A 21,355-nucleotide genomic window follows, 5' to 3' on the forward strand; every position below is an offset into this window, starting at 1 on the left:
TATATTTACTGTTGACTGTAAAACATTAATCCTCCAATAAAGATATTTAAAAAGGAGTATTACAAAGAAGTTAAGAAAATAGTTAACAACCCTTACCTATTCTGTTTATTCTAAATGAATATGGATGAAAATTAACGGGAAAGAGGGCTGCATGAATTGTGAAACAGAAACTTAGTATGTGCTGCCAACACAAAGTCTATTTCAACTTTATGAGGAAACATAGAGCTCAAGGTGAAGGCCTGGTAAAAGATATCTGCTGCAAAATGAATCAGAAATGTAGCATAAATATTCTTCTAACTAAAGGAAATATGCTTTGAGTCAAAATGTAGCAAAAGTCAAAAAGATAATTATATAATGATAAAGTGCTCAATTCATCAAGAAGATTTAGCAACTATAAACACACACACACACACACACACACCATCAAAGCACTCACATTTAGCAAGTTTTTAATAAGAGTTCTGAAGGGGTACGTTGACAATGCAACTATTGTAGCAAATGCAAAGCAATAGTATTAAGAAAGGTTAGATCATCCAAGCAGAAAATCAGCAAGGAAAAACTGGAATTAAACTATACTCTAGATCAAAAGACCCAATGACATATGGAAAATATTCCTTCTACAGAAACAGAATATACATTTTTTTTCTCAATCACATATGGAATATTATTCACAATATAAAAGACTGAAACCACCAAAGCCCAATGGTACTAAGTTAGAACCAATAACTGGAAGAAAACTAAACAGTTTCACAAATACATGGAAAAATAATGTGTAAGTCAAGAGATAAAGCAAAGTGCAAATCAGTAAAAATATTGTGAAACAAACAGAAAAAAATACATGACTTACTGAAGTTATAAGGTGCAGAAAAAGAAGTGTCATAAGGGAAATTTATAGTAACAAATGGCTACATTAAGCAAAAAGAAAGATGTTAAATAGCCAGTGTATAGGTTCACTCCAGAGAACTAGAAGAAGAACAAACTAAACCCAGTGTTATCAGAGGAAAGGTAGTGTAAAATTTCAGAGTAGAAATTAAATCAACCAGAAAAGCAATTCAATATAATTAAAAGCTGGGATTTCCAAGAGGTAAACAAAGTTAGTCTAACTAAAACATAAAAACAGAGAGGAATCAAATAAATCAGAATTCAGTAGCAAGAAAAGTAACTCAATGAGCAGACTAGGGTACTTGCATGTGTGATGTCCTAGATTTTTATCCCTGGAACCACAAAATGATGGACCAGTACTCTGACCTTTCTCTTTCTCTCATATATTAAGAAATACATTTTAGAGAAAGAACTTAGAAATAGAATACAATTACAGTTTTCTTAAAATATTCTTAACATTGTTATATTCATAAAGTGAAGTCTGTGCAGTGAACTGTTGAAGAGAAAATATAATGAAACTTTATCATTTTATTTCATTTAAATATAGAAAATTTAAATATGTGCATAGTCCTTCAACTATTTAAAGAATGGTTCAGGACATGCTAAGTTTTTTTTACACACTAGTATAGTCATATAAAAACAAAGTTTAAAAATTTTTTTTATTATATTCATTTATTTATTGGATAGAGACAGCCAGGCATTGAGAGGGTATGGGTGAGAAAGAAAGAGAAAGAGAGAGAGACCACTGGTAAAGCTTTCCTCCTACAGGTGGGAACTGGGGACTTGAATCTGGGTCCTTGTACATTGTGTTATGTGTGCTCAACCAGGTGTGCCACCATCATCCGTCCCATTTTTGTCTGGAATAGAACACATTAAGAACTAGCTGGCAAGATAGGCCACCTAGATAGTGCACCCATTTTTTCATGTGCATTATCCAGGTTAAATTCAGTCCCTATTGCACTGCAAGAAGTTTTAGTGTGTGGTATATTTTCCTCTCTACATTCATTTCTCTCCCTCTATATCTATCTGTCTGTCTGTCTATCTATCTATCTATCTATCTATCTATCTCAATCTGAAGTCAGCCCAGAGCAGCGAAGTCCTAAGAATGACAAAAATATACTTATATCTATAACAAAAAGATATAATCTAAGAATTAAGTTGTTTATGGCAATAATATTGAATGCGCTTCTGGAATAGCATTCTTACCAAATTTATTATTACCAGGGCTGAGTGAGAAGGACTGGCCTACTTGATTGAAGTAAAAGGCAATGTTAGAAGGGCTGTAATGCTTAAAATTCTGAGTTGTATACAGTTATATTAGGATTGACAGAGGAGTCATTATTCTCCTATTCCATGCTCAGGACATAGCATTTACATGTCAATTTAAATAATAGGGATTATTTTCCCTATTGAGCTTGGGCAAAACATATCTATAGACTAGGCAGCCACTATCATATATAGGCTAGTGAAACAAATAATGGAAACAATCCTAGAGTGTAGTTTATTCAATTGACATTGAATTTTACTGTCTATAGAGAAAAATCATGCAGATAAGAAATGTGAATTTGAGAAATAGTTTTGGGGACTACCAAAGGCATGACTTTGTAGTAACATCAGATTCACTTGGCTTTTCCTGATTAACTATAAACAGCAATGAAAATCACCTGAAGACTCAACAAAATACATCCAGGATTTCTTCAGAAACTCACCCAAGCCACAGTAGAGTGTAGACATGTGTGGCTTATGAGGGAGTGATTCTTGAAACTTAAAAAGGCATACTCAGTAATGGCTAGTGCCAAATCGGGAGGTACTCAGCAGAACTCATGCATGTGACAGAAAAAACACATCTGGATGCTTAACCAGGGTAACAGTGTATTGGACTGCCACAGAACCCACTAGTGTTTAAGGCAAAAATTGGGTGAAATTAAAACCATCTAACCAGCTCAGGCTCTCACAGTCAGCTAGAAAAATAAATTCCACCCAACTTATACTGGAGGAGGCAATGGATAGACACTGGCAACTGAAGAACTGAGTAAAAGCAACAAGAACTGCTTTTAAAAGTCAACTAAAAACTCACTAATTTACAACTGTGACTTTTTAAATAACTCACTTAGCCACAACTACAGGAAAGCCAGATCAGGTGTGAGGGAAATGTTTCAAACTTCAGAGACATGCTCGGTAAGCAGCAGGTACCAGTTTGGTACTTAGCTACCGAATATCACAACTGTGTCAACTAGTTAGTAAAGGAGCAAAAAAGAGGCCCCAAAACCATCAAGAGGAAGAAAATAGTCAAAATTAGAGAGGGAATTAATTATAAGATCCAAAAGGTTAGTGAAACCAAAAACTCATTCTTTGAAAGGATAAGCTAAACAGATAAACCACTGACTAGACTCACAAAAAGAAAGAGAAAACCATGATAAAAACAATTGGGAACAAGAGACATGTAATTACAACTGAAGATGGGGAGCTACAAAAAAGGATATATGAATATGGAATTGAACTGGACAAACAGTAGAGATGGATATATTTCTAGAATCATACCACCTACTACCTAACTCAAGAGGAAGTAGGTAGCTTAAACTAAAATAGTATAGAAATTAAATCAGTCGGGGTTCCGGGAAGATGGCGGACTGAGAAGCTGCTAGTGGCTTGAGGTCTGACCACATCTTCTGGAAATGGTAGGATTTTCTGCTTTTAGTAGGACAGTCAATAAGGGGTCCTAACGGTAACACCAAAGAGGTGACTATAACTTAATTTAGGTTAAAAAAGAGTAGAAAAAAAGGGGAAAAAATATTCTCTTTCTTTTAAATTATTAAGCACACCTCCTACCCCTCCCCTCCCCATAACCAGTCCCTGGGGACCAGCTCCTAGCAGGCTCCCCTGCTGAGCCTCTTTCTTTCTTTTCCAAAATTCCTGTCCCACCAGGGAAAATCATTCATTCTAAGTCTATACCCTTCTGAAACCTCTGGCCTTTTTTCTTTCTAAGTAGCCAACTCCCCACCACCTCACTCCACATAGCTAATTAAATAATTAAAAATAAATAAATAAATAAAAAACTCTTTCCTTTCACCACTCTTTTATAACTGTTCTTTTTATTATCTTTTTCTTTTCTCTCTCTCTCTTTTTTTTTCTTTTTCTCATTCTTTTCATCCTTTCTTCCTTAATCCTACGGCTTCCAAAGCCACAGGCCACATCCCCCACACTACCAAACAGTATGCTTTTTTGAATTCACTGATACACATTTGGGAATTATTTTAGGGAAGAATTCTGATTCAGAGTTGGACTCTCACTGCAAGTATCTCTGCTCAACTTCCCTTCCTCCTTTAGCTACCCCTAGAATATACAGTAGATAGTAGATTTGCTTAACTGTCTATTTCAGCTATCCTTGTCTAGTCCTGAGGTTGTTTTTTTTTTTCTCTTTCTTAACAATCAGCTGCCTCTCATCACGAGGTTTGAGGTAATCTGGGACAGGGTTTTTTTTTTACCCTGCTCTATTTTATTATTAATATTATATAAAGGCATATATCTTTCCCCCCCCCCTTTAGGTTGATCAGAATTAACTCTTAGGGTATCTTTCATTGCTAGGGTAGTGGGCATCTTATCTATTGTGGGAGGAACTTGTCTCGTTACTCCTACCTCCTCTACAGACTCTCCCCTCCCTCCTCCTCCTAGGTAATTAAAAAAATTAAATTAAAAATAAAGTAATAAAAAAAAACCCTTTCCTTTCACTGCTCTTTAATTACAGCTCTTTTTCTTATCTTTTCTCTTTTCTCTCTCTTGTCTCTTTTTTCTTTTTTTTTTTATATTGTCATACACTTCTTCAGTCCTTCTTCTTTGCCTTTCTGAATTAGTGAATTATTTTGGGGAAGAAATCTGACTCAGAGTGGACTCTCTATGTGTCTCTGCTCTACTTCCCCTTCCCCTCTTGTTACCCCTAGAATATACAGTGGATAGTAGATTCACATAACTATCTATTCTTGCTATCCCTTCTTTCTTTTCTCTTTCTTCTTCACTGGGATTTGGTTACTATTTTTTCAAGGACTGGAGAAATTGTTTGGCTAACTGGTAGTGATTAAACTGCTTCAATACTTGCTTCAGTTCCTACTGTAATTCCAGAAGTTGGTGAGTGCAATTGTCATAAAGGTATTTAGTACAGTGTTGCTTATGCTCAAGACACAACAGCTGAGAAACAACAGAGCATAAAAAAAGAAACACATAAATAAAAAAAAATGGGTAGATCAAAAACAAAACTGCTACTCCAATGAATGAAGACAAGAGACCAGAAGAAACTACAAATCAGCCAGAAGTAATCATAGATAAGAAAAGTATGCAAGCAATAATAAATTTATTAATCACAGAAATGAAAACAACATTGGAGGAAAGGAATGGCAGTATTAGGGAAACAACAGTTGAGACCCCCAAGGAAAATACTGATTATCTTGAGGCAATTAGAGAACTGAAAGCTGAAAGAGCTGTAATGAAGAATGAAGCTGAGGCAAGGGAAAGCAGACTAACAGAAGCAGAAAACAGAGTTAGTCAGACAGAGGATGAGTTAGAGAAAACTAAAAAAGAGAAGAAAGAGCTTAAAAAGAGATTGAGAGACACTGAAAACAACAACAGAGACATATGGAATGATCTCAAAAGAAGTAACATTCACATAATTGGCCTGCCAGAGGAAGAAAGAGAGGAAGGGGAAGCAAACATTCTAGAGGAAATAATAGAAGAAAACTACCCAGACCTGAATAACAGAATGGACATCAAGATTCAAGAGGCCCAGAGAGTACCAAACAGAATCAAGCCAGACCTGAAGACACCAAGACACATCATAGTCTCAATGAGAAGTAAGGACAAAGAATGGATCCTAAAGGCTGCAAGAGAGAAACAAAAAGTCACATACAAGGGAAAACCCATAAGATTATCTGTAGACTTCTCCACTCAAACTCTAAAAGCCAGAAGAGAATGGCAAGATATCTATCGAGCCCTGAATGAAAAAGGGTTTCAACCAAGGATAATATATCCTGCTAGACTTTCATTCAAACTAGATGGAGGGATCAAAACCTTCTTAGACAAACAACAGTTAAAGAGGCAACCATCACCAAACCGGCCCTGAAAGACCTCTTATAAACAAGAACATCACTATAATACTGGCAATATATCAGAGCAAACAAACAAAAAATTTTTTTTGAACAATGGCACTACAATACATTAAATCCAAAATATCAATCAATGTCAGTGGCTTAAACTCACCCATCAAAAGGCACAGAGTTGGGGGATGGATCAGAAAACATAATCCAACCATATGCTGCTTGCAAGAATCCCATCTGTCACAACAAGATAAACACAGACTTAAAGGGAAAGGATGGAAAACTATCATACAGGCTAACAGACCACAAAAAAGGGCAGGAACAGCCATTCTTATTTCAGACACGATAGATTTTAAATTAAATAAAGTAATAAAAGATAGGCAAGGACATTACATAATAATTAGAGGATCAATCAGCCAAGAAGACTTAACAATTATTAACATCTATGCACCCAATGAGGGACCATCTAAATACATCAAGCACCTACTGAAAGAATTTCAAAAATACATCAATAGTAATACAATAATAGTGGGAGACATCAATACCCCACTTTCACACTTAGACAGATCAACAAAGCAGAGAACCAACAAAGATACAAGAGAATTGAATGAAGGGATTGACAGACTAGAACTCTTGGACATTTTCAGACTCCTCCACTCCAAAAAACTGGAATACACCTTCTTTTCAAATCCACATAACACATACTCAAGGACAGACCACATGTTAGGCCACAAAGACAGCATCAATATATTCAAGAACATTGAAATCATCCCAAATATCTTCTCAGACCACAGTGGAGTAAAACTAACATTTAACAACAAACAGAAAATTATTAAAAGACACAGAATTTGGAAACTAAACAACATACTCCTTAAGAACCACTGGGTCAGAGATTCACTCAAGCAGGAAATTCAAATGTTCCTGGAAACTAATGAAAATGAAGACACAACCTATCAAAATATTTGGGACACAGCTAAAGCAGTACTGAGAGGGAAACTTATAGCCATACAATCACATAATAAACACCAAGAAGAAGCTCAAATGAACGACCTTACTGCACACCTCAAGGACTTAGAGGAAGAGGAACAAAGGAACCCGAAAGCAACCAGAAGGACAGAAATCACTAAAGTTAGAGCAGAAATAAACAACATCGAAAATAAAAGAACAATACAAAAGATCAATGAAGCCAAATGTTGGTTCTTTGGAAGATTAAACAAAACTGACAAACCCCAAGCCAGACTCACCAAACAAAAAAGAGAGAAGACTCAAATTAATAGAATTGTAAAGGATGGAGGAGATATCACAACTGACACCACAGAAATCCAGAGAATCCTGCGAAACTTCTATAAAGAACTATATGCCACCAAGCTAGAGAATCTGGAAGAAATGGAACAATTCCTAGAAACATATGCCCATCCAAAACTGAACCAAGAAGAACTACAAAATCAAAATGCACCAATCACAGACAAAGAAATTGAAACCGTTATTAAGAACCTCCCCAACAACAAAAGTGCTGGACCAGATGGCTTCACAAATGAATTCTACAAAACTTTCAGGAAAGTTAGTACCCATTCTTCTTAAGCGTTTCCATAAGATTGAAGAAACAGGAATACTCCCTTCCACATCTATGAAGCAAACATCACCCTGATACCAAAAGCTGATAGGGACAGAACAAAAAAGGAAAACTACAGACCAATATCGCTGATGAACATAAATGCCAAAATATTAAACAAGATCTTGGCCAACCGGATACAGCAATATATCAAAAAGATGGTTCATCATGACCAAGTGGTATTCATCCCAGGAATGCAAGGCTGGTTCAACATCCATAAGTCAATCAATGTCATTCACCACATCTATAAAAGCAAAGCCAAAAACCACATGATTATCTCAACAGATGCAGAGAAAGAATTTGACAAAATCCAAAACCCAATGATTATCAAAACTCCACAAAAAATGGGAATAGATGGGAAATTCCTCAAGATAGTGGAGTCTATTTATAGCAGACCTACAGCCAACATCATACTAAATGGACAGAAGCTGAAAGCATTCCCCCTCAGTTCGGGGAATGGACAGGGCTGTCCACTGTCACCATTTCTCTTCAACATAGTATTGGAAGTTCTTGCCATAGCAATCAGGCAAGAGAAAGGAATACATCAAAGGAATACATATTGGAACGGAACAAGTCAAGCTCTCACTATTTGCAGATGATATGATATTATACATAGAAAAACCTAAAGAATCCAGCAGAAAATTACTGGAAGTTATTAGGCAATATAGCAAGGTGTCAGGCTACAAAATCAATGTACAAAAATCAGTGGCATTTCTTTATGCAAGCACTAAATCTGAAGAAGAAGACATCCAGAAATCACTCCCATTTACTGTGTCAGCAAAATCAATCAAATACCTAGGAATAAAGTTGACCAAAGAAGTAAAAGACTTATATACTGAAAACTATGAGTTGCTACTCAAGGAAATAGAAACTGATACCAAGAAATGGAAAGATATCCCATTCTCATGGATTGGAAGAATAAATATCATCAAAATGAATATTCTCCCCAGAGCCATATACAAATTTAATGCAATACCCATCAAAGTTCCACCAGGCTTCTTTAAGAGAATAGAACAAATACTACAATCATTTATATGGAACCTGAAAACACCTAGAATTGCCAAAATCATCTTAAGGAAAAGAAACAGAAATGGAGGCATCACACTCCCAGACCTTAAACTATATTATAAAACCATCATCATCAAAACAGCATGGTACTGGAACAAAAATAGGCATACAGACCAGTGGAACAGAATTGAAAGCCCAGAAGTAAATCCCAACACCTATGGGCATCTAATCTTTGATAAGGGGGCCCAAAGGATTAAATGGAAAAAGGAGGCTCTCTTCAATAAATGGTGCTGGGAAAACTGGGTTGAAACATGCAGAAGAATGAAATTGAACCACTTTATCTCACCAGAAACAAAATCAACTCCAAATGGATCAAAGACCTAGATGTCAGACCAGAAACAATCAAATACTTAGAGGAAAACATCGGTAAAACACTTTCCCACATACACCTTAAGGACATCTTTGATGAATCAAACCCAATTGCAAGGAAGACCAAAGCAGAAACAAACCAATGGGACTACATCAAATTGAAAAGCTTCTGCACATCCAAAGAAACTATTAAACAAACAGAGAGACCCCTCACAGAATGGGAGAAGATCTTCACATGCCAGACATCAGACAAGAAACTAATCACCAAAATATATAAAGAGGTCAGCAAACTTAGCCGCAAAAAAGCAAATGACCCCATCCAAAAATGGGCAGAGGAAATGAACAAAACATTCACCACAGAGGAGATCCAAAAGGTTAACAAACATATGAATAACTGCTCTAGGTCACTGATTACCAGAGAAATGCAAATCAAGACAACACTAAGATACCACCTCACTCCTGTAAGAATGGCATACATCAAAAAGGACAGCAGCAACAAATGCTGGAGAGGATGTGGGGACAGAGGAACCCTTTTACATTGCTGGTGGGAATGTAAATTGGTACAGCCTCTGTGGAGAGCAGTCTGGAAAACTCTCAGAAGGCTAGACATGGACCTTCCATATGACCCAATAATTCCTCTCCTGGGGTTATACCCCAAGGACTCCATAACACCCAACCAAAAAGAGGTGTGTACTCCTATGTTCATAGCAGCACAATTCATAATAGCTAAAACCTGGAAGCAACCCAGGTGCCCAACAACAGATGAGTGGCTGAGAAAGCTGTGGTATATATACACAATGGAATACTATGCAGCTATCAAGAACAATGAACCCACCTTCTCTGACACATCTTGGACAGAGCTAGAAGGAATTATGTTAAGTGAACTAAGTCAGAAAGATAAAGATGAGTATGGGATGATCCCACTCATCAACAGAAGCTGACTAAGAAGATCTGAAAGGGAAACTAAAAGCAGGACCTGATCAAATTGTAAGTAGGGCACCAAAGTAAAAACCCAGTGGTGAGGGGTAGGCATGTAGCTTCCTGGGCCAGTGGGAGGTGGGAGTGGGCGGGAGGGATGGATCACAGTCCTTTGGTGGTGGGAATGGTGTTTATGTACACTCCTAGCAAAATGTAGACATATAAATCAGTAGCTAATTAATATGAGAGGGGGAAATCAATTGTATGTCTCAAAGTTTCTCAAAAGACAAACTGAATCTTTTTAATATATAGGCTATGTATTTGATATGCAGACTCTCTCAAAAGCCTAGACCAAGTAGATTAGAAGCTTCCAATAGCATAGCTATATACAAGATACTGGATACTGTCCAGCAAACCATAACAAAGGGACTTTTCAAAGTTAACCCAATTAACAAATAATGTGATGATAATATTAACTATTGATTGTCTTTTTGAACCCTAAGACAGCAGGAACCTCAATCTTCACTATAGAGCCCCTACTTCCCCCAGTCCTGGAACCCTTGGATAGGGCCCACTTTCCCGTATGCATCTCCCAATCCAAACCAAATAACATTGCATCTGCCGATCACAACCTAACCAAAGCAACGATTGCTACCTCAACATGCTTCACCTCAGAATGTATCCAGAGACTTCACGTGTGGAATGACAACCCTTCAGCTTCATTACTCGGGTGAGACCTTTCCTTTAATAGTACACTCTAATTTCATCTCAGGTAGTTCACTTTCTAACAAAGTCCCATAACCTAGATATACACCAGTTTCTATGAGAGAGAGCTTATGTGCACACGTATCTTTAAACTACTGCAAAATATATACCTGAAAGCAGGACTACACTGGAGTTTGCAGTGAGTACCTCCCTAACACTTCCTCTCCACTATTCCAAGCTTGGGATCCATGATTGCTCAACAAATTGTTTGGCTTCATATGTTAACTCTCTTTTCAATCACCAGGTTCCAGATGCCACCAGGATGCTGGCCAGGCTTCCCTGGATTGAAGACCCCACCAATGTGTCCTGGAGCTCAGCTTCCCCAGAGTCACACCCTACTAGGGAAAGAGAGAGGCAGACTGGGGGTATGGACCGACCAGTCAACGCCCATGTTCAGCGGGGAAGCAATTACAGAAGCCAGACCTTCTACCTTCTGCAACCCTCAACGACCCTGGGTCCATGCTCCCAGAGGGATAGAGAATGGGAAAGCTACCATGGGAGGGAGTGGGTTATGGGGATTGGGTGGTGGGAATTGTGTGGAGTTGTACCCCTCCTACCTTATGCTTTTGTTCACTAATCCTTTCTTAAATAAAAAATTAAAAAAAAAAAAAGAAAATAGAACAAACACTACAATCATTTTTCTGCAACCTGAAAACACCTAGAATTGCCAAAACCATTTTGAGGAAAAGAAACAGAAATGGAGGCATCACATTCCCAGACCTTAAACTATATTATAAAGCCATCATCATCAAAACAGCATGGTACTGGAACAAAAATAGGTACACAGACCAATGGAACAGAATTGAAAGCCCAGAAATAAATCCCCACACCTATGGACATATAATCTTTGACAAGGGGGCCCAAAACATTAAATGGAAAAAGGAGGCTCTCTTCAATAAATGGTGCTGGGAAAACTGGGTTGTATCATGCAGAAGAATGAAATTGAACCACTTTATCTCACCAGAAACAAAAATCAACTCCAAATGGATCAAAGACCTAGATGTCAGACCAGAAACAATCAAATACTTAGAGAAAAACATTAGTAAAACACTTTCCCACCTACACCTCAAGGACATCTTTGATGAATCAAACCCAATTGCAAGGAAGACTAAAGCAGAAACAAACCAATGGAACTACATCAAACTGAAAAGCTTCTGCACATCCAAAGAAACTATTAAACAAACAAAGAGACCCCTCACAGAATGGGAGAAGATCTTCACATGCCATACATCAGACAAGAAACTAATCACCAAAATATATAAAGAGCTCAGCAAACTTAGCACCAAAAAAGCAAATGACCCCATCCAAAAATGGGCAGAGGATATGAACAGAACATTCACTCCAGAGGAGATCCAAAAGGCTAACAAACATATGAAAAACTGCTCTAGGTCAATGATTGTCAGAGAAATGCAAATTAAGACAACACCAAGATACCACCTCACTCCTGTAAGAATGGCATACATTAAAAAGGACAGCAGCAACAAATGCTGGAGAGGATGTGGGGACAGAGGAACCCTTTTACATTGCTGGTGGGAATGTAAATTGGTACAGCCTCTGTGGAGAGCAGTCTGGAAAACTCTCAGAAGGCTAGACATGGACCTTCCATATGATCCAGTAATTCCTCTCCTGGGGTTATAGCCCAAGGACTCCATAACACTCAACCAAAGTGTGTACTCCTATGTTCATAGCAGCACAATTCATAATAGCTAAAACCTGGAAGCAACCCAGGTGCCCAACAACAGATGAGTCGCTGAGAAAGCTGTGGTATATATACACAATGTAATACTATGCAGCTATCAGGAACAATGAACCCACCTTCTCTGACCCATCTTGGACAGAGCTAGAAGGAATTATGTCAAGTGAGCTAAGTCAGAAAGATAAAGATGAGTATGGGATGATCCCACTAATCAACACAAGTTGACTAAGATGATCTGAAAGGGAAACTAAAAGCAGAACCTGACCAAATTTTAAGTAGGGCACCAAAGTAAAAACCCTGTGGTGAGAGGTAGACATGCAGCTTCCTGGGACAGTGGTGGGTGGGAGTCGGTGGGAGGGTTGGGTCACAGTCTTTTGGTGGTGGGAATGGTGTTTATGTACACTCCTAGTAAAATGTAATCATATAAATCACTAGTTAATTAATACGAGAGGGGGAAAATTAATTGTATGTCTCGAAGTTTTTCAAAACACAAACTGAATCTTTTTAATATATAGGCTGTGTAATTTATATGTAGACTCTCTCAAAAGCCTAGACCAAGTAGATCAGAAGCAACCAATAGCACAGCTATATACAAGATACTGGGTACTGAACAGCAAAGCATAACAAAAGGACTTTTCAAAGTTAACCCAATTACCAAATAATGTGATGATAACATTAACTATCAATTGTCTTTTTTGAACCGTAAGACAGCAGGAACCTCACATCTCCACTATAGAGCCTCTACTTCCCCTAGTCCTGGAACCATTGGATAGGGCCCACTTTTCCGTATGCCTCTCCCAATCCATATCAAATAATATTGCATCTGCCAATCACAACCTAACCAACACAACGATTGCCACCTCAACACGCTTCACTTCAGACTGTGTCCAGAGACTTCACGTGTGGAATGACAACCCTTCAGCTTCATTACTCGGGTAAGACCTTTCTTTTTTAGTATACTCTAATTCCATCTCAGGTGGTTCACTTTCTAACAAAGTCCCAAAACCTAGATATACACCAGTTTCTGTGAGAGAGAGCATATGTTCACACGTATCCATAAACTACTGCAAAATATATACCTGAAAGCATAAGTACACTAGAGTTTGCAGTGAGTACCCCCCTAACACTTCCTCTCCACTATTTGAAGCTTTGGGTCCATGATTGCTCAACAATTTGTTTGGCTTCGTATGTTAACTCTCTTTTCAGTCACCAGGTTCCAGATGTCATTAGGATGCTGGCCAGGCTTCCCTGGACTTAAGACCCCACCAATGTGTCCTGGTGCTCCGCTTCCCCAGAGACCCACCCTACTAGGGAAAGAGAGAGGCAGACTGGGAGTATGGACCGACCAGTCAACGCCCATGTTCAGCGGGGAAGCAATTACAGAAGTCAGACCTTCTACCTTCTGCAACCTAAAATCACCCTGGGTCCACGCTCCCAGAGGGATAGAGAATGGGAAAGCTATCAGGGGAGGGGGTGGGATATGGAGATTGGGTGGTGGGAACTGTGTGGAATTGTACCCCTCCAATCCTATGGTTTTGTTAATTAATCCTTTCTTAAATAAAAAAGAAAAAAAAGAAATTAAATCAGTCATCAAAACACATCAAGATAATAATTCACCAATCCTAAGTAGGATTCATCCCTGAGAAACAAGAATGGTTCAACATCCACAAGGCAGTCAATGTAATTCATCATATCAACAAAACCAAAGATAAAAATCACACGGTTGTCTGTTTTCTGCTCTCTAGGAGTGAATGCTAGCAGTGTTTCCAGCCATTCATACTCAGCAGCTGGCTCTCTGTTGTTTGAATGTGTGCTTGCTAGGATGAAGCTCTTGAGGTTTTTATTGAACTGCGTCATGAGTCTGTAACCATCTAATTAAAGAATGGAACACAGATTCAAGGAACAATCACAGGTATAGATGTCAGCATGAATACCTATCTTAAAGCTGTAGAAATGACCCTAAAGAGCAGAGAACCTGTCTGGAAACACTGAGTATTCAAGGAAATAACATTCAATATTTTATTCTGCCAGAAACTTTACTTCTGGATACACTACTTGTGGATATTGAACCTAAGATGAAATCTAAGAAAAGGGAACGCTTTGGCAAAAAGAGGACGAGGAAGAGGACGTGGTCGGGGCAGTGGAAGAGCGGGTCCTAGGAGATAATCTATCTCAAGATTACTATTTCAAAGTGATAGGTGATTTGGGATATTTTCCGTACAGGTTTTATTTCCATTTTTAATAAACATAAATGTAGGACAGAATTGTCTACTAAGTTTTATAAAATCACATGGTCACATCAATTGATGCCAAAAGGGCATTCAATAGGATCCGAGACCAATTTATGATAAAGACCCTCCGGAAACTAGGAATAGAAAGACCACTCCTCAACATAAGAAAGTCCATTTACAACAAACTCACAGCTAACATCATTCTCAATGTGAAGAAGCTGAAAGCTTTACCCCTAAAATCAGAAACCTGACAACCATGTCTACTATCTCTATTGTTTTTCAACATAGTTGGCAAGGTCCTTGCCACTGCAATCAGACAAGTAATAGATATCAAGTATTACAGATTGGAAAAGAATAAATCACACTATCACTATTTGCTGATGATATGATTTTATAACTAGAGAACCCCTAAGACTCCACCAGAAAAACTACTGGAAGTAATAAATTCAGTAAAGTAGCAGGGTACAAAATCAATACATATGACTGTGGTTTTTCTGTATACAAACAAGGAGTCAGAGGAAAGGGAAATAAAACATTCAATCCCATTTTTAATCAAATCCTAAAAGAGGAAATATCTTGGGGCGAATCTCACAAACAGGATAAAGGAGTTTTACAACGAAAACTAAAGAACATTGCTAAAACATATAGAGGAGGACACAATGAAGTGGAAGAGCATTCCTTGTTCCTGGAATGGAAAATAAACATTAAAATGGTCGTTCTACCAAAAGCCATCTACAAACTGAACAGCTTGTCCAAAAATTTGTGTGGAGCCACAAATGCCACAAATTGCCAAATCTGAGAAAAGGGAAAAATATGGAAGTATCACTCTCTACAACTTCAGTTTATACTACAAAGTGATAGTAATAAAAACAGCATGGTACTGGAATAAAAATTGACTCTTTGATCAATAGAGCAGAATCAAAAGCTCAGAAATGAGTCCGTAAATTTACAACTACCTAATAAATGACAAAGAGGCCAAAACCATTCAATGGGGTAAAGAAGGTCTCTACAGCAGATAACGCTGGGAAAACTGGACAGTGACATATAGAAAAGTGAAACTAGACTACCAGCTAACACCATACACCAAGGTCAAATCAAAATGGATTAAATATCTTGATATTAGATCAAAAACTCTAAATTCTATAGTAGAAATTATCAGTGAATCTTTGCAGGAACTTCACATCAAATATATATTTAGAGACTCAACCCAATAGGCATGGGAAATGAAAATAAGAATAGTTAAATAAGATTACATGAAAAAAGCTTCTATACACCTAAAGCAAACTTTACAAGGTTAACCAGACAACCTGACAAATGGGAGAAGATATTTACACATATACATCAGACAGGTGACTTATATCAAATATCTGTACAGAATTGGTACAGATCTACAAATGAGGCAAAAATGAACTAATGAAAATGTGGACTAAAGAACTAAACAGTTTTCTAAAAAAAAAAAAAAAAAAGAACACATGGAAGAAAATGTTTCACTTCACTTATCATTAGAGAAATGCAAATTAAAACTACATTGAGATACTATCTCACACCTGTGAAAATGACTTCTATCAACATGTCAGAAAATGACAGCTGTTGCCAAGGTTGTGGGCAAAAAAGTGGTCTGCTACACTGCTGGTGGGAATGCAAACTAGTGCAGCCCCATTTGAAAACTGTATTGCCAGTCTTTAGACAAATAAAATGGAATTATCCCATGGCCCAGCATTTATTCAACAGAAAGTCAAACAGAAATTAGAAGAGAGATATGCACCCATATATTCATATATTAATTATTCACAATAGCTAAAGAGTAGAAGCAGCGTAGATGCTTACTCACAGATGACTGGCAAAAGAAGTTATAGGATATACATTCCATGGAATACTACTTTATAATAAAAAAGATAATATTGTGTAATTTGGGACAAAAAGGATGGAACTGGAGGTAATTATGGCTAGCAAAATAAGTAAAGAGATGAAAGACAGCTAGTAGATATTTTCACTCATGTATAATCTATATATCTGAATCACATGAACTTGCAAAAATAAACAAACAAAAACACTTCTAAGACTTGTGAGAACTATGGTGGTTATTTTTGGGAGATGGGAGGGTGGGGATCCAGAACTCTGGTGGTGGGTATGTTGTGGAAATATACATTGTAATCTTAGAAAATTGCAGAATATTGTTAATAACAAATCAAAAATCAACAACAACAAATATAGTTTTTGGAGCAGGGGAAATGTTCAGTTGGTAGAGCACAGGATTTGCAAGACTGTGGTTCACATTGTGATTTCTAGAGCCACATGTTCAGAAATGGTGCTCTGATTTCTTTCTCCCTTTGTATCATGTACCCAACCTGTTCTTTGGTGATTACTTTAAATTGACTGAATTTAGAATTCACTTAAAATATGCATTTTACTATGGTCTTACCAAGAGGCTATTTCTTAGAATTCAAATATGGACAAAATATCAGTTTTAGACTAGATATTTATATTATAATTATCATGAAGTAAAAGGACTGAACAGTATGTGGGTTTTAACACGACACAATTTTTTCCTGTCATTTCTCCATTTTTGGCAAAAATTGTATTGAATATGCCTCCACTCTCTCATTCTTGATAAAATAGGAAGAAATTTGTTACCACAGTCTCCAACACAGAGTACTTACGATGATCTCTAAATTAGATCAAGAAATCTCAAGGGGTAAAACTCAAAACATTGTGAACACTTGACAGTGTGTGCTCCTTCTCAAGAGAAGGATGATATCTAAATCATCAGTGCCCAGAAAATCCTCTGCAGACATCACAGAGGAGTTCATTTATTTTTTTCTACTCAGGAATAGTGACAATGCTGTCATAATAAAGATATTCTTAAAATTCAACAATGACTTTGAGAGCACAGTGATCTAATAATGAATTTACTTCCTAAAGTGAACTATAAAACTGAACACTGAGAGTATGACTGAAACATTATGTAAAGGGTTTAACTTCTGAAATGTGAGAAGTCTCAAGAAAAATAATAATATAAATCAGAGAAAACACAGTCCTTCTTTTCAGGGTAATGTATCTTGTGTATATCAAGGTTCTCAGTATAAGAATTTTAATCCACTTATATCATAAGGTACACCATTCAGCTGAATTTATAAAACACATGGGTCAGAAAACTATAATTTTCTATATAGTAGGTCACAATTTGATTCATTTTTTTCTCTACTTAAATTTTCTTTTAATATACCTTCAGTTTGCATTCCAAGCCACTAGTACTAAGAAAACTAAATTCTCTAATTCATGACTATAAATTATTACTACCAAGTAATCTCAAACTACCTGTTAATCTTTTTTCTTCCCTCAATTACATAACAACATACCCTTTTTGTCACCTTTCAAGTAGTCTGATTTATTAAACATTCAGTATAAGCTGTGCTAAATACTAATGTTTCAAATGTGCAACATATTTCTTTTCTGATGAAATAGAAAAACAAAGAGCCAAATATTCAGAACTATATGCCAGTCATAAGAATGTAGTGATAGGGAGTCGGGCAGTGGTAGTGCAGCAGGTTAAGCACAAGGACCAGGACTGGCATAAGGATTCTGGTGCAAGCTCCTGGCTCCCCACCTGCAGGGGAGTAGCTTCACAGGTGGTGACGCAGATCTGCAGGTGCGGGAAAAAAAGCAGGTCTTTCTCTTCTCCTCTCTGTCTTCCCCTCCTCTCTCCATTTCTCTCTGTCCTATCCAACAATGACAACATAAATAACAACAATAATAACTACTACAATAAAATAAGGGCAACAAAAGGTAATAAATATATATATTTAAAAAGAAGAAATGTAGTGGTAATTTATGTAGGACAAAAGATTTCACAGACCTGAACTGTCATATGTAAAGGACAAAAGTACACCAGACCAAAGGCATATGCTTTGTAGGGTAGGAAATTGGGGGCTGGGGAGTGTTAAGATAGAGACAATAGAATGTTTAAAGACGGTATTCAGGGTTCAACACAGAGTATTGAGCCATACACCTGAAGCTAAATCTAATCTGTAGAAACTATAAGAGGAGAGAGCAGTAACAGCAGGAATTAGGAGGAACAAATATCTCAATTAGTTATTTGTCAAAACAGTTTTATAAAGGACAATCCCATCTACACAGTGACCTATTTTAGTGATTTGTCCTATCATCTACCCAGAGAAACCAGGCCACTAAAATACCCTAGTTGGGTTATTTCCAAGGCATTTAAGAAGCTCTTTTCATGCTGAGGCTCCAAAGTACCAGGTTCAATCCCCTGTACCACCATAAACCAGAGCTGAGCAGTGCTCTGGTAAAAAGAGCCCATTTCTGGGCTTTTGATTCTGCTCTATTGATCAAAGAGTCAATTTTTATTCCAGTACCATGCTGTTTTTATTACTATCACTTTGTAGTATAAACTGAAGTTGTAGAGAGTGATACTTCCATATTTTTCCCTTTTCTCAGATTTGGCAATTTGTGGCATTTGTGGCTCCACACAAATTTTTGGACAAGCTGTTCAGTTTGTAGATGGCTTTTGGTAGAAATCTATGGGACTAGATCAAATTAAAAAGCTTCTTCACAGCAAAAGAAACCACTACCCAAATCAAGAGACCCCTCACAGAATGGGAGAAGATCTTTACATGCCATACATCAGATAAGAGTTTAATAACCAACATATCTAAAGAGCTTGCCAGACTCAACAACAAGACAACAAATAACCCCATCCAAAAATGGGGGGAGGACTTGGACAGAATATTCACCACAGAAGAGATCCAAAAGGCCGAGAAACACATGAAAAAATGCTCCAAGTCTCTGATTGTCAGAGAAATGCAAATCAAGACAACAATGAGATATCAATTCACTCCTGTGAGAATGTCACACATCAGAAAAGATAACAGCAGCAAATGCTGGAGAGGGTGTGGGGTCAAAGGAACCCTCCTGCACTGCTGGTGGGAATGTCAATTGGTCCAACCTCTGTGGATAACAGTCTGGAGAACTCTCAGAAGGCTAGAAATGGACCTACCCTATGACCCTGCAATTCCCCTCCTGGGGATATATCCTAAGGAACCCAACACATCCATCCAAAAAGATCTGTGTACACATATGTTCTTGGCAGCACAATTTGTAATAGCCAAAACCTGGAAGCAACCCAGGTGTCCAACAACAGATGAGTGGCTGAGCAAGTTGTGGTATATATACACAATGGAATACTACTCAGCTGTAAAAAATGGTGACTTCACCGTTTTCAGCCGATCTTGGATGGACCTTGAAAAAATCATGTTGAGTGAAATAAGTCAGAAACAGAAGGATGAATACGGGATGATCTCACTCTCAGGCCGAAGTTGAAAAACAAGATTAGAAAAGAAAACACAAGTCGAACCTGAAATGGAATTGGAGTATTACACCAAAGTAAAAGACTCTGGGGAATACAGGTCCATGAAAAATGATGAATGAAATAGTGGGGGTTGTATTGTTAAATGGGAATCTTGGGAATGTTATGCATGTAAAAAAAAAGAAGTAGAAACACAAAGCAGAAATTGACTGAGTTTGGAGTATGGCACCAAAGTAAGAAAGCAGAAGTATACTAGAGTTTGCAGTGAGTACCCTCCCTAACACTTCCTTTCCACTATTCCAAGCTTTGGGTCCATGATTGCTCAACAATTTGTTTGGCTGCGTATGTTAACTCTCTTTTCAGTCACCAGGTTCCAGATGCCATCAGGATGCTAGCCAGGCTTCCCTGGATTGAAGACCCCACCAATGTGTCCTGGAGCTCAGCTTCCCCAGAGACCCACCCTACTAGGGAAAGAGAGAGGCAGACTGGGAGTATGGACCCACCAGTCAACGCCCATGTTCAGCGAGGAAGCAATTACAGAAGCCAGACCTTCTACCTTCTGCAACCCTCAATGACCCTGGGTCCATGCTCCCAAAGGGATAGAGATGGGAAAGCTACTGGGGAGGGGGGTGGGATATGGAGATTGGGCGGTGGGAATTGTGTGGAGTTGTACCCCTCCTACCCTATGGTTTTGTTAATTAATCCTTTCTTAAATAAAAAAAAAAAAAGAGGGAAAAAAAACTATTTTAGTCATACTTTTATTCATTGTCTCTGACTCAATAGTGTAACACAATATAAAAATTCAAACCTTATCACATTATTACTTATTAATGAGTCCCATAATGGCAGTGTTCATATCCAAACTACAATTTACAAGGAACTTTGAGATGTGGCTCTGTTTACTTATTCAGATTTATCTTGGCCACTGTCACCTTAATGACCTTACTACACCATGTCTTCTAATTCCTGTTGTTGAGGTGGTCTGGTGTCGGGCTGCACCGTGGAGAAGAGAGCAGACGTCCAGAGCAAAGGGGTACACAAATCTTTATTATACGATGGGGGGGGTTTGGTTCAGACCACGTGGAGCCAGCCAGCAATGGCCGACCACGGGGGGAGAGCAGGGAGCGAGACCTCAGAGAGGGAGAGCTGAGAGCCCAGAGAGGGGGGGGGGGTGAGGGGGCTTTTTATTGGGCGACAACCAGAGGTGACGTGTAGGGCCAGGATTGGCTGAAGGGGGCAATGCTAGGGTTTCGTGTGGCGGCGTAGTAAAACCTGGGGGCGGAGACTCCATCAGAATAACTCCTCAGCAACAAATTCCACCTCCTTGTCTCTAATTAAGAGCACTATACAATCAACCTTGAGAAATATGGCAACAGGGAGCATCTGTCTTCTGTACTCTTGTATTTCTAGATATTAACAAGAAACTTGACTCACAGGAGTGGCTAAATAAATATTTGGGAAATG

The 21,355-nt window shown here is 38.0% G+C and overlaps 1 protein-coding gene and 1 pseudogene across 8 annotated transcripts in view; one reads left to right on the forward strand and one right to left on the reverse strand.

Moving 5' to 3' along the window:
- The window catches only part of NOL4 (nucleolar protein 4), a 383,971-nt gene that overhangs the window by 136,680 nt on the left and 225,936 nt on the right, over positions 1-21,355 (reverse strand). The gene's annotated exons all lie outside the window — the stretch shown is intronic.
- LOC103111633 (small nuclear ribonucleoprotein Sm D1-like) lies at positions 14,157-14,500 on the forward strand (annotated as a pseudogene).

Source organism: Erinaceus europaeus, chromosome 15 (genome assembly GCF_950295315.1).
Source record: "Erinaceus europaeus chromosome 15, mEriEur2.1, whole genome shotgun sequence".
Taxonomy (NCBI): Eukaryota; Metazoa; Chordata; class Mammalia; order Eulipotyphla; family Erinaceidae; genus Erinaceus; species Erinaceus europaeus.